This window comes from Ambystoma mexicanum, chromosome 5q, assembly GCF_040938575.1.
Source record: "Ambystoma mexicanum isolate Mex_15411 chromosome 5q, UKY_AmexF1_1, whole genome shotgun sequence".
Classification (NCBI taxonomy): domain Eukaryota; kingdom Metazoa; phylum Chordata; class Amphibia; order Caudata; family Ambystomatidae; genus Ambystoma; species Ambystoma mexicanum.
In genome coordinates, this window is record NC_090933.1 from 658,343,544 (window position 1) to 658,359,126 (window position 15,583).

Here is a 15,583-nt window from a genome sequence, read left to right on the forward strand (position 1 = left end):
TGGGCTGTGGTCGAGACGAGCGGGGCATGAGCTGGGCATGAGCGGGGTGTGGGCGGGAGGGAGAAAGACACACGGAGATGAGCGGGGGTAGGCGGGAGGTAGAAAGACAGATGGACATGAGCGGGGGTGGGTGGGAGGGAGAAAGACACACGGACATGAGCGGGGGGTGGGGGAAGGGGAGAGAGACACACGGACATGAGCTTGGGCGTGGGCGGGAGGGAGAAAGACACACAGACATGAGCGGGGGTGGGCGGGAGGGAGAAAGACAGACGGACATGAGCGGGGGGTGGGTGGGAGGGAGAAAGACACACGGCATTCGTGTGCAGGCAGCAGATCCCGCTCCTCAGCCCTCCGCTGGCCACTGTGTGCCGATGGCGTGAGCGGGGGGCTGGAGGAAAAGGGAAGACACGGAGCATGAGTGGGGGTGACAAGAAGGACACACGGGGCATGAGCGGGGGGGTGGGAGGAACAGGAGACAGACACGGGCATGAGCGGGGGTGGCGGACTTACTGTGCAGGCGGGATACAAAGCCTCTCATGCGAGGAACAAAGATGGCGGGCGTCTCTGAAGCCCGACGCACTGCACGCTTTGACTGCATCCAATGAGAGAGCACGTCAGATGTCCGAGGACATCACGCAAGCTGCTTGCACAATCACCGTCCTGTCCGTGGAGCGAACAGGGAAGTGTGTCCGCGAAGCAAACACAGATATCACTAATTTTTTTCACTTACATTTTTGTAATTTTCTTAAAAACTACTAGATGGATTTACACCAAATAAAGCAAAGCACGCTTTCGGGACCAAGCCGCCGCCCCTGACGCTAATTTGGTGTAAATCCGTCCAGCGGTTTGGACTGTAGGCGTGAGCAAAGTTTTTTCCCATTATGTCTATGGGAAAAACAAAGGTTTTGGGACCCCCCCTATAACTTTGCCCCCCCTGGACGAATCCTCACCAAACTTTGCAAAACAATTCAGAGTGACCCAAAGACTTGGTGAGGATTCGTCCAGGGAGAGCAAAGTTATAAGCCGCCCAAAAAGTGCTCTTCCTATGGAAACAGCAACTTAACCATAACTACATGGCCACTACCGTGGCCATGATATATATATATATATATATATATATATATATATATATATATATATATATATATATATATAAATATGTGTATATATATTTCCGTCTGATTTTCCATACTTCCTTTTCATTCTTCAGATGGTTCCTCTGCTCAACCTTCATTTGGCCCATCAATCAGTTGCAAAGCATGCCTGGGATGACAGCTTTTTAATTGATTGATGTGGACCCATTTTCCTTCTGTCAGTTTTCCTCTAGGTATGCAGATCATATAGGTGACAGGTGAGATTTTATCTACAATTTCAGAGGCGCTGTGCCAGGAGGGAAGGAACTTCTGCTCTTTGTTTTGGTTCCTTTGAACATTGTACAAGTAGACCCTGTCTCCTACTTGGTACGCTTTCTTAGTGGTCTTTAAATCATAGTGGGTTTTCATCCCCTATGCTGACTTTTCCAGATTTCGTTGAGCGTATGCAAAAACATGCTGAAGGTGCTTTAGTAAATTCTCAATATATTCCTGTGGCATGGAGGCTTTGATCAGAGACTGCTCTTGTGTTCTGTAGAACAGATGCTGAGGTAGTACCATTTTTCATCCAGTCTTTTGCTCGAATGGAGACATTTTTGTGACAGAAGAGGGTGTAGACCTGATGCCCATCAGGACAAGCGGTAGTCGGATGTCCCAATTAGGCCAGAGTCTGCCACAAACTTATTTAGGATGCTCACAATCATTTTATTGTACCTCTCAACTCCCCCACTAGAGGCTTGGCAGTAGGCAATGTGGAGCTTTCTCTCTACCCCATGTATCTCCCACATCTTTGTCATTACCTCGCTGGTAAAGTGACTTCTTCGGTCCAACTTAATCCTTTGGGGAAGGCCGAAACGTGAGCCGATGTGATTGATCATCAGGTCAGCTGCTGTTTCTGCCTTGTAATTTGGGGCTGGGAGACACTGGACCCACTTGGTAAACAAGCATGTCAAGGTTAACATGTAATTGTTTCCTCTAGAGGAGCGAATCACGGGGCCCGATGAAATCTACTTGTAAATCTGACCAAAGCAGTGTCATTCCCGTTTTTTCTGGAGGGGAGCTCAGTGTGTGAGGGTACTTGGCTTAAATTGTGCACACACAAGACAACCCTTCAAGTATTGGTCGAGGTCCTGGCCCATGTGTGATCTGTATGCAAACTCTTGCAAGATTTACAAGGTTGTATGAAACCCCCGATGACTGGCTGTGGCCATGTCATGGGCTTGACTAAACATCAGGCTTCAGAATGAGGTAGGTATCACCCACTGGTCACATACAGAGATGGGTCTCCATACCAAAAACCTGTCATGTGGATAAAACGATAGATCTGAGAATTTCTTGTTCAAGGTAATAAACCACTGACCTAGATCAAATGAAACAGCTGAGCAAGAAAACCCCCTGAAAACCCTCTGAGAACTCTGTCTCCCTCATCCTGAGTAACACGAAACTGAGGAGAACAGAGGACCCAAGGAAACCCTCTGGGGCAGAAAACCCTGATGTCAGGAATCAGGAGTGATTGTCAGCGTGTCTTTCCTGACTGGGTTCATGCAGTGCGAAGCTTTCTCTGGGGGCTCAGTAGGAAATCAGAAGGAAGAAAGGAGTGTATATAAGAGGACCGGGCCTTAACCTACTCTGTTGGTCATAAGCAGTGTAAAAGCTCACTCCCCGTCTTATACATGCAAATTCAAAATAACTATGACACACTCCCGTGGGGAATGAGACTAAGAGAACAGGCTGCGAGAGTTAAGTTTTGTTTATGTAAATTTGGCATCCAGAGAACTCTGCTGCCCGAGAGCGCTCTGGTAACAGTACACTTACAATTGATTATAAGGGTAAAAAGCGTTATCAGTGATGTCAGATACGAATATTAGAAATGTTCATTGTGATTGGCCACAAGACTAAAATGTGTAGGTTCCTGTAGGTGCTGCTCCTCTCGGGTTAACTGCTTGGTTGGCGGGAGGGTGAGCGTCACGAGGTCCATTTGTCTGTATCCAGGCAGGGTGAAGGTCAGGTCGCAGTGAGATTGGGCGGGCCATATCTGAGCTAACATGAGATACAACTATTAGACATGCACTAAATAATGGTCACTACAAACTCTTTGAGTACATTATCATAAACCTATAAATCGCATACATAAAATCACAGCATCTCTCCTTGGGACTTATATGAAGTCCTGGGCTTAAGGCCTTGGTCAGTGAGATAACATCGGTGGTGGGCTGGGTCCAGGCACATCAAAAGAGACTATAAGGCATCCTGGTATTTATTAGTTCTAGGGTGCAATGTACTGTGACAGAGGTCTGATGTTAGTTGGAGGCACATTGGGGGTGGGCTTCACAGCAGGGTCACATGTCTGTTACATCAAGAGAATACCTTGCGAGGGCACTGGGTTATAGTGGCAGTAATTTTCCAACAACAGGCGTAAGAGGGCACAGGCAGGTTTGTGGAGACGGGTGGGCTAAAAGTCATGTTTCAGGCCGGTTCACACACAGGATAGTGATCTCAGAGGAAGAGTGAAAATGTTACATTGGTGTATTTGTTTCAGTTATCTCTAGCTCATCCGTGGGTAAATGGAGATGCAAAGCTTTCGGACAGAGTAAGAAAAGGTGGGGGCCATGAGCGTGGTGTGTGCAGCACTGCAGAGGGGAGAGAAGCCTTTTCGTATTATCGCAGTGAGTCCTAGTCCAAAGATGGAGTGGAGGGTACACAAAATGGAAGCCAAGTTTCCCGCACAACAACCCCGCATCTGCCACCGTTATTGTGCATGCAAGCAATGGAGGCATCCCCCATTATTGTACAAGCAAGTGGTTTGCATTGTGCTGAATGTGTGAGGGGGCCTAAACGACCCCTCACTCCCACACAGCAGTGTCATAGGAGTGATGTTTAAGTTGGCTCTTGGAATTGTCAACGTTCCCATGAGAGCAATACAGAGGCTAAAGAAAGAAAAAGAATTAGAAAGTGGGACTCGAGAGGAGGGCGGAGTATCGAAGAAGTTCATGCAGACCGTTCTTACCTGAACAATGATGAGAGCAGGGCTGCCAGAGAGCTGTGGACACAAACTCCTTGAAACGTGTCATTCCGACAGCGTGATGCCGGGCCGGCGCAGGGTTGTTGGAATGAAAGTTGAACAGGAAGAAATGCGGTAGAAATCCGGTAGTGCTACTATCACGGGAAACCTGTGAAAACACAAGGGCGAGTATACAAGAGGAAAGAAAGGAGTGAAGCAAGGGCTCCCTAGGAAACGCACTTACGCAGCATCTGTTGCTGGAGAAGTGACGCCCCAAGCAGCAGTCATGTTCCACAGATAAGCTGCGTCAGAATGCAGCAAATGCAGAGCACTTCTGGAAACTAGCACGTGAAATGTCCTGAAGGAATAGGTAGATTGGGCAGCCATCGTGGGAGAAGCGAAATGCAGAATGGCCACAAATCGTATACCCTGATGGCGCAACAAAGACCAGTGCCTGCAAGCGGTCATGACAGTAGGCCCCCCCTCAGAGGCATCTTGCCGGGCTTGCCCTGATACAGCCAATGGAATCGGCAAATCAGACAGGGTGCATGAACCCCAGATACAGGTTTCCAGGACCTGTCCACTGAAGTGTAACACTTCCAGTCAACTAGGTATTGGAGGCGACCCCTGTAGTAAGGGGCGTCGCAAATCCCAGACATCTCGAACTCTGGACCTTCTGCGGTGGACACCGGAGGAGGGTGAGAAGAAGCCCTACGATGTAAGCAATCTGGAAAAGACAGTTTAATCTGTGACAAATGAAACACCGGATGGATGCGGGACAATGAAGGGTGGAGCTGGAGGTGCACAGCAGCTGAACCGATCAGTTGTAGAATCTTGAACGGTCCAAAATAGCAAGGGGAGAGCTTAGACAGAACCAGGTGATGGGCAGAAATTGGGAAGCCAACCACACCAAATCACCGACAAGTAAACTGGTGCAGGAATTCATGTCCAATCAGCATATTGCTTAACTCGGTCCTGAGCCTCCTGGAGGGCTTTGCAAGCCAACTGGTGAACTTGCTGAATGTCCATGACAAGAGCATCCGCATCTGGAATCTGGGAGCAGGATGGAGAGGTGGCCGGGAAGTAGGTGGGATGAAACCCGTAATTGCAGTAAAAAGGGCTTGTTTTCAGAGCTGTGTGAGGGGAGTTATTACACGCCAACTCTGCTAATGGAAGAAGGCTAACCCAGTTGTCTTGAGGGACAGAAATAAAGCAACATCGGTAGCCTTCCAGTGTCTGATTTAGCCGCTCAGTCTGCCCATTGGTCTGTGGGTGGAAACCTGAACTAAGGGCCCATTGGATGTTGAGTAGTGAGCAGACCTTACACCATTATTGGGATGTGAATTGAGGGCATCAATCTGAGAAGATAGTGTCAGGCAAGACATGTTGTGAGAAAATAGTGCAAATGAAGATCCTCACCATGTGAGCAGCAGTGGGAACACCAAGTAATGAAATAAAATGGGCCATCTTGGTAAAATAGTCAATTACCATGATGGTGGTGTGTTGATCTGAAGGAGGAAGGTCTACGATAAAATCGGTAGATATAATCTGCCATGGTTTCTCAGGAATGGGCATACGAGACAGGAGAGTTGGTTAATGCCCGGAAGTCTTAGTTTGAAGACAATCTGTACAGGAGGAGACGTAGTCTCGTAGGTCACTAGCCATAGCTGGCCACCAAAAGTACTCTTTTATAAGATCGAGGGTGTTTGAAATCCCTCTATGCCCTGCAGCCAAGGAGTCATGGCACATGTGTATAATTTCAATCTGGAGTACAGGAGTAGGGATCAGCAGTTGATGGTCATGAAAATAATAGCCCCTTTCAGAGGTCAGGTGATGTTTAGTCTTCCAGAACCTGGCATTCGGCAAGATGTGCAAGAGTTTCTTGTTTGACAGTCTGTAGGAAATCTGTGATGACTTGTAGAAATACAGCCTTAGGGAAGATCCGATCAGACTGGAACCTGGCAGTTGGGTGATCCTTCCTGGAAAAAGCGTCGGCTTGTAGGTTTTGCTTTCCAGGGAGGAATGTGAACTGAATGTTGTAAGGCTAGAAGAAGTGGGCCCATGAGGCCTGTCTGCTGTTTGTGGTTTGAGCGTATTGCAGTACTCTTAAGTTCTGGTGGTCTGTTCGGATATCGATTGGGTATTGTGATCCTAATAAGAGACGTCTCCACACTTCGAAGGCCTTTTTTATGGCCAGTAACTCCTTTTCAACAACTGAATAATTGCGTGCTTATGGGTTCACAGTCTTGATAAAAAGCCACGTGAGATTCTGAACCAGAGCCATTCTCTTGTAAAAGGACTACGCCCAGTGTATGATGTGAGGCATCCACCTCGAGGATGAACTTCTAATTCTGGTCTGGGGTGACAAGTATGGATGCCATGGAAAAGAGTTATTTCAGACGCTAGAAAGAGGACTAAACGTGGGAGTCCCACTGGAACGGGACAACCTTTTTGAGAAGTCTCATGAGGGGTAAAATGATGTCAACGAAGTCAGGGATAAATTTCCTATAAAAGTTTGTCAACCCATTTCCCTGACAGAGGTAGGCGGTGGCCAGTCTAGTATGGCTGTGACTTTGGATGGATCCATTGACATCCCTTGCGCTGATAAGATGTAACCTAGGGATTGATGAAATTTGCATTTCTCCATTTTACAGAACACCAGGATATCGTCTCAATAGATCACAACAAAGAGTAGCAGCACATCAGTGAACAGATGGTCCATGAACCTTTGGAATATTACAGATGCATTGGAGAGTCCAAAGGGCATGACATGGTATTCGAATGGCCGAATATTACAGATGCATTGGAGAGTCCAAAGGGCATGACATGGTATTCGAAATGGCCGAACAGGGTTCGGAAGGCCGTCTTCCATTCATCCCCTTCCACAATCCTGATCAGGTGATAGGCTCCTTGCAGATTGAGTTTGGTATAGTTAGTTGCCCCATTGACAGACTCCAAGATGTCAGGGATAAGAGGCATAGGGTAGCGATCTGGGACCATGATATTGTTGAGGCCTCGATAGTCCAAGCATGGACATAGTTAGTCTGTGTTCTTCTTAGGTATAAAAAATAGTGATGCGCCTGTAGGTGAGGTAGACTCTGAAATCAAACAATTTTGTAGATTGGTCTGGAGGTATTCATTCAGGATCTTCTTCTCCCTTTGGGAAAGCATATGCATACGCCCGATAGGAATTGGCTGGTCGGTACCAGTTCAATGTGACGGTTGTCTCTTCTATGTGGTGGTAATGCAGCGAATTGTGGAGAAGAGAACACCTTGGGTATTCGAAATAACAAGTAGGGAGTCAACCCATCTGACTCTAAATAGCTGGTGGGTTTTCTTGTAGAACTGAAGGAATGGTATGAATACCAATTGAACCCTGGGTTAAACAATGAGAGACGCAGTATTCCAGCCTAATAATATGGTGCTTGCTGTCCAATTTACATATGGGTTGTGTAATCGGAGCCAAGGTAATCCCAGGATTATGTGCAAATGGGCTAATTGTATTATGTCAAAGCTGATCTGTTCCATATGGGACAGGATTTTGCATGAGATGTCGTGGGTTTGTTTCTTGATAGGTCCTGGCACTAAGGGTCTTCCATCTACCCTCTGGACGGGTATTGAAACCAGTTTGGCGATGCAACCTATGCCTTTTAGCCCATTGATCGTCAATGAAATTTCCGGCCGCACCGCAGTCGGCAAGGGCTGGAACGTCTTGGATGACTCTTTCTCCGAGATGTAATTGTAGAAGTATGACCACCATAGGGTTTCTATGGTGTCAGTGTTCTGAGAAATGAGGGTCAGAGTTGGGGAACCTTGTATGTGCACCCGAGTTGGGGTTCCCCTTATGACTGGGCTTGGGAGTTTCCCAATCTCTTAGGCTCATTCCTTCTAGGTGGGGCTACAGGGCAGTCTTCGACCAGATATTCCAGAAGAACCACAATACATACATAATCCTTTAGATCTTTGATGGACCCTTTCCTTTGGTGATAGTGGACCCCTAGCAGTTCCGAGTTGCATAGGTTCTTCCATGGGAAGAGATCGGGTCGGGGTCGACACAGTTTCAGAGCGAAGTCGGGTGGCCTACTCCGTCTTCTTTCATGCTGTTGTTCCTGTAATCGGTAATCAATTTGCATGGTGAGCGTTGTCATGTCAGTCAAATTGGTGGGTCTTGGCACTCATGATATTTCATGTTTTAGGTCTTCTGTGAGACCTCTCCTGAAGAGGGTCAACAGGTTGTCATCCGGCCACACTTTTTCTGCTGACAATTGTTTGAATCTTGTGATGTAGTCCAATAGATTCAGGGACTGTTAATGAAAATCCAAATGTTTTGAGAAGACACAGATATTTCCTGGCAACTGAACATGTTTATCAAACTGTTCACAAATGCTGGTTAAGCATCCAGTAAGGGTTGTTGGAGGTGACAAGAGGTGTAGCCCAGGCAAGTGCTGCACCTGAGAGATGGTAGATTAGGAATCCAACCTTGTCTTGATCAGATGGAAAGTAATTGGCCTTAAACGGGAATTGTATGCTACCACTGTCCAAGAACTCCTTGACCTTATGGGGATTTCCATAATATTTACCCCTGGGTAAGGAGGTTGAAGGGACTTCAGGAACTACAGTTAGGCGGGCTACATGTTGTCTAAGGTAAGCGTTTTCTTGCTTTGGGGTCTGTACTTCATGGATAAAGGATTGCATAGGCTGCATGAGCTGCTGCATCTGATCGCCTGATTCTTGGGCGTAGCTATCTGTCATGTGGGTAAAACTATAGATCTGCGAATTGCTTGTCACGGTAAAAAACCACTGACCTGGATGAAATGAAGCAGCTGAGCAAGAAACCCCCCAAGAACTCTGTCTCCCTCAGCCCGAGTAATAGGAAACTGAGGGGAACAGAGGACCCAGGGAAACCTTCTGGTGTAGAAAACCCTGATGTCAGGAATTGGGAGCGATGTGTCAGCATGTCTCTCCTGACTGGGTTTGTGCAGTGCAAAGCCTTCTCCGCAGGCTCAGTTGGGTTGGGTCTTCAGACTGTACCGTGGAACAGGATACCAAAGGTTGTTGTTGAGTCAATAGTTCTAGACGGCAGATAAAGAATCTATTACAGTAGGACATCAGAAGGAAGAAAGGAGTGTAAATAAAAGGACTAGGTCTTAACCTGCTCTATGGGTCATAAGCAGCCTCACAGGAGTGATGCTAAGGTTGGCGCTTGGTACTGAAGGTAAGTGTAATTGTCAGCTTTCCCGTGAGAGCAATACAGAGGCTAAAGAAAGAGAAAGAATTAGAAAGCGGGACTCGAGAGGAGGGTGGAGTATTGAAGCAGTTCACGCAGATCCTTTTACCGGAATAATGGTGAGAGCAGGACTACTAGAGAGACGCAGACACAAACTCCTTGTAACGTGTTGGTCCGACAGCGTGATGCCAGGGCAGCGCAGGGATGTTGGAATGAAAGTTGAACAGTAAGAAACGTGGTAGAAATCCGGTAGTGCTTCTATCAGGGGAAGCCTGTGAAAACGCAAGGGTGAGTATATGAGAGGAAAGAATGGAGCGAAGAAAGGGTTCTGTAGGAAACACTCTTACTCAGCATCTGTTGCTGGGGTAGTGATGCGCTGAGCAGCAGTCAGGTTGCAGAGAAAAGCTGGGTCAGAATGCAGCAAAGGTAGAGCACTTCCGGAAGCTAGCAAGTGCAATGTCCTGAAGGAATGGGTAGATTGGGCGGGCCATCTTGGGAGAGGTAAAATGCAGAATGGCCACAAATCGTATACCCGATGGCGCAACCAGGACCAGTGTTTGTAAGGGGTCATGACAAAACTGTCTTGGATTCGGAACATTTTGGAAAACTTCATCAACACACGGAGATACTCCTTCCTGATATAATCAGATTTGGTCAGAGGAAACTTCACAGGGTCTTCAATGTGTTGATAAAATTTCCCAATAATCAGAACACCTTTTTGTGCCGTAATCAAATCAGCGTCTGCGGTTTTCTTACTCCACTGGGCAGTTGAGAGTTCATTTTGGACAAGTGTTTGGGACCTGGTGACGACAACGACCTGGATTTCCCCCAACAAGGACTCGAGCTCTATGAGATCACCTCAGATGGCTCCATTTTGGCCAACTGGTCAGCTAAGTAATTTCTGGTTTTGTCTGGTCCCTCTATTCTGGAGTGACCCTTGATTTTTTTCTAGTAGATGATCATCTCCTTAGAGGTGACCAAATCATCAATGGCTTGTATTAATTTCCCATGCTTGAGTGGTTTGTTGTTTGCACACAGCATGCCTCGACTTTTCCAATTGATCAGGTGCTCCACAAACTCATTCCAGACATAATCTGAATCAGTGATTATGACCAGTTCATGGAGCACAGCAGTGAGGATGGCTTGATGTACCACCATCAATTCAGCCACCTGACTACTTCGGGGACCAATCTTGTTCCCAGTAGAGGGCTCTGGGACATCATTCACCCAGGCATTCCCAATGCCAGCCATCAGTTTATTTCCCCCATTGTTATCAACATGGTAGGAGCTCACATCCGCATAAACTGTCGATATACCCTGGCACATGTCTTGGTCATAGACTTTGTGCAGGGAGACGCCTCAATGTTGTCTTTGAATTTTAGACCTTTGTCCTCAAGAGCGTTTTCTTGAGCACACTCATGCAAGTCAGCCAAACCTTGCGCGATGGCCACATCTGACCTCCACAGGAAAGCCTTGCATGGACAGAATCCAGAAGGTAATTCTGGAATTACTCATATTCCCTGCCCGGATTTGGTCAGTCTGCAGATATTGCAAAGGCTGGTGAATAGTCACGACAATGGTGTGCTCCCCCTGGATGAACAGGCGGTAATTTTTCAATGCCCACACCATTTCCAGGAGTGCCTTTTCACAATCATTGAATTTTTCCACCACAGAGGACAAAGTCTTTCTCGCATACGAGATGACTTTGTTCACCTTGTTGTGCTTTTGGTGTAATACTGCTGTTAAGGAAGTATTTCAGAACCCCGTCTCCAAGAAGAACTCCTTGTTATTGATCAGGTAAGCCAAACAATGTGCTTGTGAAAGGCTTCTCTTGAGTTTTTTCACTGCCACTGATTGTTCTGAATCTCACTCCCACTTGACCCTGGCCTTCAGTAAATGGACCAAGGGTCTTGTGACCACTGCATAGTCCTCTATGAACTTCCTACTGTAATTAGTAAGTCCAAGAATGTTTCTTAGTTCACACTGAGTTGTGGGGTCTTTTAATTTTAATAAGGCTTCCACCTTTTTTGCCTGAGGACTAAGACCCTCAGGGGTGATTTCATGCCCTAGGAAGTTCACGCGGCTCTTATACCATTGCACCTTCTGGAAGGACAGTTTTGCTCTGGCTTTATTCAACTGGATCAGAACATAACGTATTTCAGCTATGTGTTCCTCCACAGTTGAGATTTTGATTAGAACATCATCTACATAGGCCAGGTTTCCCCTTTCACCAAAGTTGGGCATGGCCCTGTGCAGAAAGATGTTAAATTAGTTGCCAGAGTTTATATATCCAAAGGGGGTTCCGGTCCATGTGTATTGCTGCCCCCACCCCTGAATTTAATTGCCAGCTTGTACTGGTCTTCCCCACTCACGGGTACAGTCCAGTAACCGTTGGTCAGGTCAATGGCAGTATACACCTTTGACCCTTGGATCTGGGCCAGTCCCTGATCGATGGAGGGAAGAGGCCATCGGAACATCTGGACCCATTTGTTTAACTCCCTAAGGTCTGCGCAAAGTCTCCATTGGCCATTGGGTTTTAGTATCCCCAGTACCGGGTTATCAAAGGTACTGTGGACTGGACAAATGATCCCAGGGTTTGTTGGTATGGAGGTGAAGCGCGCGACCACAGTCATACGAGTCCATGGCAAAGATCTCCTGAAAATCGAAAAACACTTGCATCAGCTTCTGCTTTTGCTCCTGGTCTCACAAGCATCAGCGAGGTTGATTTGTTCCTCAACCATCTGCCTGAAGCCTGGAAATACCTCTGGTTTTGCAATTTCTGCGGTATCCTCCAATTGTGTGGAGAGATCCCTTGTTATGGTGTTGGCATGGACAGGAGGTTTCAAAGAGGGGAGGCAGTCACTGTTGACTTGAAATACGACCTCATGCTTCTTGATGTTGCAGGCTACTTCTTCCCCCCCTCATAAGGGTACAAAGAGTATACCAAGAAATTCCCTTTTTGCCGGGTGAAACTCTTTTCTGGAGGTACGTCATCGTCACAGAGGTAACAGTAATTTGGAATCGGTCTCATGATCTCATTCCCTAACTCAATGGAGAAATGTTGGGCATCAACCGCCATTCCAATAAAGGTGTCTGTGCCCAGGGTGATACTCCTAGGGTCGCTGTTATCTACCAACATCCGAATGATGTTGTGTTCTAGGTCAACTAGTGGAGTCGGGTTGGAGGTGATAATTTAAATTTATATAAGCATCCTGGTTTTGGAGATTCTGTCCTTGCTTAATTTTTAGGGGAACAGTGAATTGTCAGACCAGTCCTGGGATGGTGACCTCTTCTCCAGTTTGAATTTCAACTGCATACGGCATCAATTGGGCTGACCAAAATGCTTTCTCAGGATTGTCAAAACCAATAGGGTTACCCCCCAGTTGGGACCGGACTTTATAATTGATTAGGTCCAAATTAATTGTGAATCGATTGAGAATGTCGCTGCCTAAGTAAAATTCAGAGGGGACATCTCTCACAACCCAACAAATATGATCTATGCTTTTGTCCCCAATGGAAATCTTTAGCATGCACCTGATAGGTAGGAGATGTTTGGAATTTGGAGTTTCCAGGCCCATTTTTTACTTGTCAATCAACTTAAATGTCGGAAAGATCTGATCTTTTGGGAGTTTCTCTAATAGCGCTTCACTGTTGAAGCTTTTTCCATTATTTAGGCATACTCTGGCCAGAACAGCCCCCCGGCCCCTTCATTTACCTTAATGGGGAGAAACAACTGTTCCCCCTTTTTCTGGATATCAGACAAGCTCTGAGCTGGTTTTACATCATCTTTTGTTATGGGATTTGGGTTCTCTTCAAATTGGGGATCTGTATAGAATTTCAGGGTATTTCCTTCCAGTGTGGAATGCCACTTGAAAATGGAGGGAAGGTTGATTTTCAAAAATGGAGAAGGGTTCCCATCACCAATTGGTTCTCCTACAGAGATTACAATGATGCCGGGGACCTGATTGTTCCTAAAGTGGAATTCGATTTTGTCCCATTGCTGCTCAACCGTTTGGCATGTGCCATTTAGACTCACATATTTGGAGCTTCGTTTTAGTTTTACTGGCCGGTCAGTCTGTGTCTTGTTCACACAGTCGATCAAGAGTGCCAACCTCCGGAGGAGGTCATTCCCCAGGAGACAAGGTGTGCCCTCTGGAGGGGTGACTATGACTGGGTGTTTCACCCTATGTAACCCAATTTTAATTTCCAGATCTGCAGTCCCCTCGACAGAAATATAATTTCCGTCAAGGTTTTGGAGTTGTCCCGGAAGAGGGGTGAGGGAAATTTGGTGACTCCCCCCACCCCTTCCTGAATTAATTTGGTCAAATGCCTTTTTGGACAGGAGGGTGGCTTTGGAACCAGTATCCACCAGCGCTGAAAATGTACCTTGGCCCTGGACCTTGACAGAGGCATAAAACCTGTCTTCTCTCTCATCAAGGGAACAAAGGAAATGTGCATTTGGGCCAATCTGGCAGTTAATTTCTTTATTTTGAACTCTGACACTGTGTGATCTTGGGCAGTTTTCTGTTTGGGAGTCCGGGAATCTGTAAAAGAAAATTGGCACCCAGATATTTACGGCATTTGGGAATCCCTTTTTCCCTTGATTCTTTGCTGTCCCCCTTTTCGTGGAGACAGTCACTAGAACCGGTTTGGGAGGAGGATCCCTCATTGACTGCAGTGTCATCTGGGTGACATGGGTGGGGTTCAGGAATTGGTGGTTCTGGGTCAGTTCCCATACTTTAAGCAGATAAGCACAAACACCAGGGCACACCTGTATTTTAAAAAAGGTTTTAACAAAATGTGTTTGAAGTAACCTTTTTTAAGATTTAAAGATTGTTTGAGGTGCGGGGGAGAAAAAGCTCAACCTTGGCAACTAGGTGGAATAAATGGAAGGACAAAATTAGGTTGTTCCTAGAGATTTCGGAACTCACGTCCCTTGCACACTATCTACTATCTGTGGAGCAGATCAGTAATTTTGTGTTTTTTGTATAACCAATTTCGTAACATATAATACAATCTGTAGTTCAGTTAGTGGGGCAGTAAGAGTAAATACCAAGCTCACAAGGTTTATATAAAAAACAATCAGAGTATTTATTGTACAATGTTTTAGTGCCCAACGCGTTTCGAGTATAAACTCTTCTTCAGGGGCAAAATCCTATTTCACAAATTTCTAGAAAAAGATAGAGAAAAGTACATCTTTGTATAACTGCATATATAATTCCATTCATTATATGCATTACATATTCAGTACAAACATTCATTATTAAATGCAAGAAATAACTCATTTAATGTCAAGTATGCCCACAAAGTGGATATGGTCAGCTATTACTAAAGCTGAATAACTTATAAGAGGGTGGTCAAATATCCTTCTAACCAATCTAGTCTGCAGAAAAAGACAACCTAATCTTTATAATGGGTCCTAAGAGAACAGGCGTAGGCTGTGAGATTGCCTTAACAAAAAGGAAAAATCAATGTCACTTACCAACTATGGTAGAAACATAGTTGCAGTAGGGTAACAAGTAGTTCAAAAGGCGGATGCTTTGGAGAAAACACTCGTCTGAACGCTAAATAAATAATAAATAAAACATGTAAATAAACTGAGTAAATCAGTGTTGCATTGAGAGAAGGAGATAAGAATGTAAACTTACCTTTGGTTCTAAATAAGTCCCTGAGGACAGATTGCTGGAGAAGAGGAGGGTTGTTGGAGAAGAGGAGGGTTCTCTCAGTAGGTAGCTCTCAAAAGGTACTGTGGATGAATCTAATCAGATCTGCAGAGGCAATGTAGAAATTAGATATACAGCCCAAAAACAAGAGAAGGTGCTGGCAAGTATGTAGGAATCAACCATATAACTTACTTGATTAAGTTCATAAAATCCGGCGAAGGAACCATGGTGGACCACATCCTGCAAATGGAGGATGTGGCTCACTCATGGTGTACCTTCTTAAATACCTTACTTACGAGTGACTTGTGATGGGACATGCGCGGCGGAAACAATCCGCCCGCGCATATGTGCTGAAAGGCTCGAGCTGATAGGTACACATCATGCGTCTGACCACACAGCTATGCCAGCGTCAGAATTCCAGGTAAACAGTAAAACCGTGCATGAGCGGAATGAATAGCAGGCTAATTAGACGCAAAGGAAACATGAAAACATGAAAGGTAGAGTCACGGAAATTGACACTGTTAAGAAAAAGAAGAAACCGCAAAAAATGCGAACAATTAGCGAGATGTCACCGCGTGTAAAGATATAACGAAGATTGAAC

General features: G+C 45.9%; 1 long non-coding RNA gene across 1 annotated transcript in view; it reads right to left on the minus strand.

The window, feature by feature from the left end:
* LOC138497565 (uncharacterized) overlaps positions 1-15,192 on the minus strand; it is a 33,110-nt gene extending 17,918 nt beyond the window's left edge. The window contains exons 1-2 of the long non-coding RNA XR_011278612.1: positions 14,968-15,192; positions 14,802-14,883 (exon numbers count right to left, since the gene is read on the minus strand). This is a non-coding gene — a long non-coding RNA (uncharacterized lncRNA). The remainder of the gene's footprint in view (positions 1-14,801; positions 14,884-14,967) is intronic.
* Between the last annotated feature and the right edge of the window lie 391 nt (positions 15,193-15,583).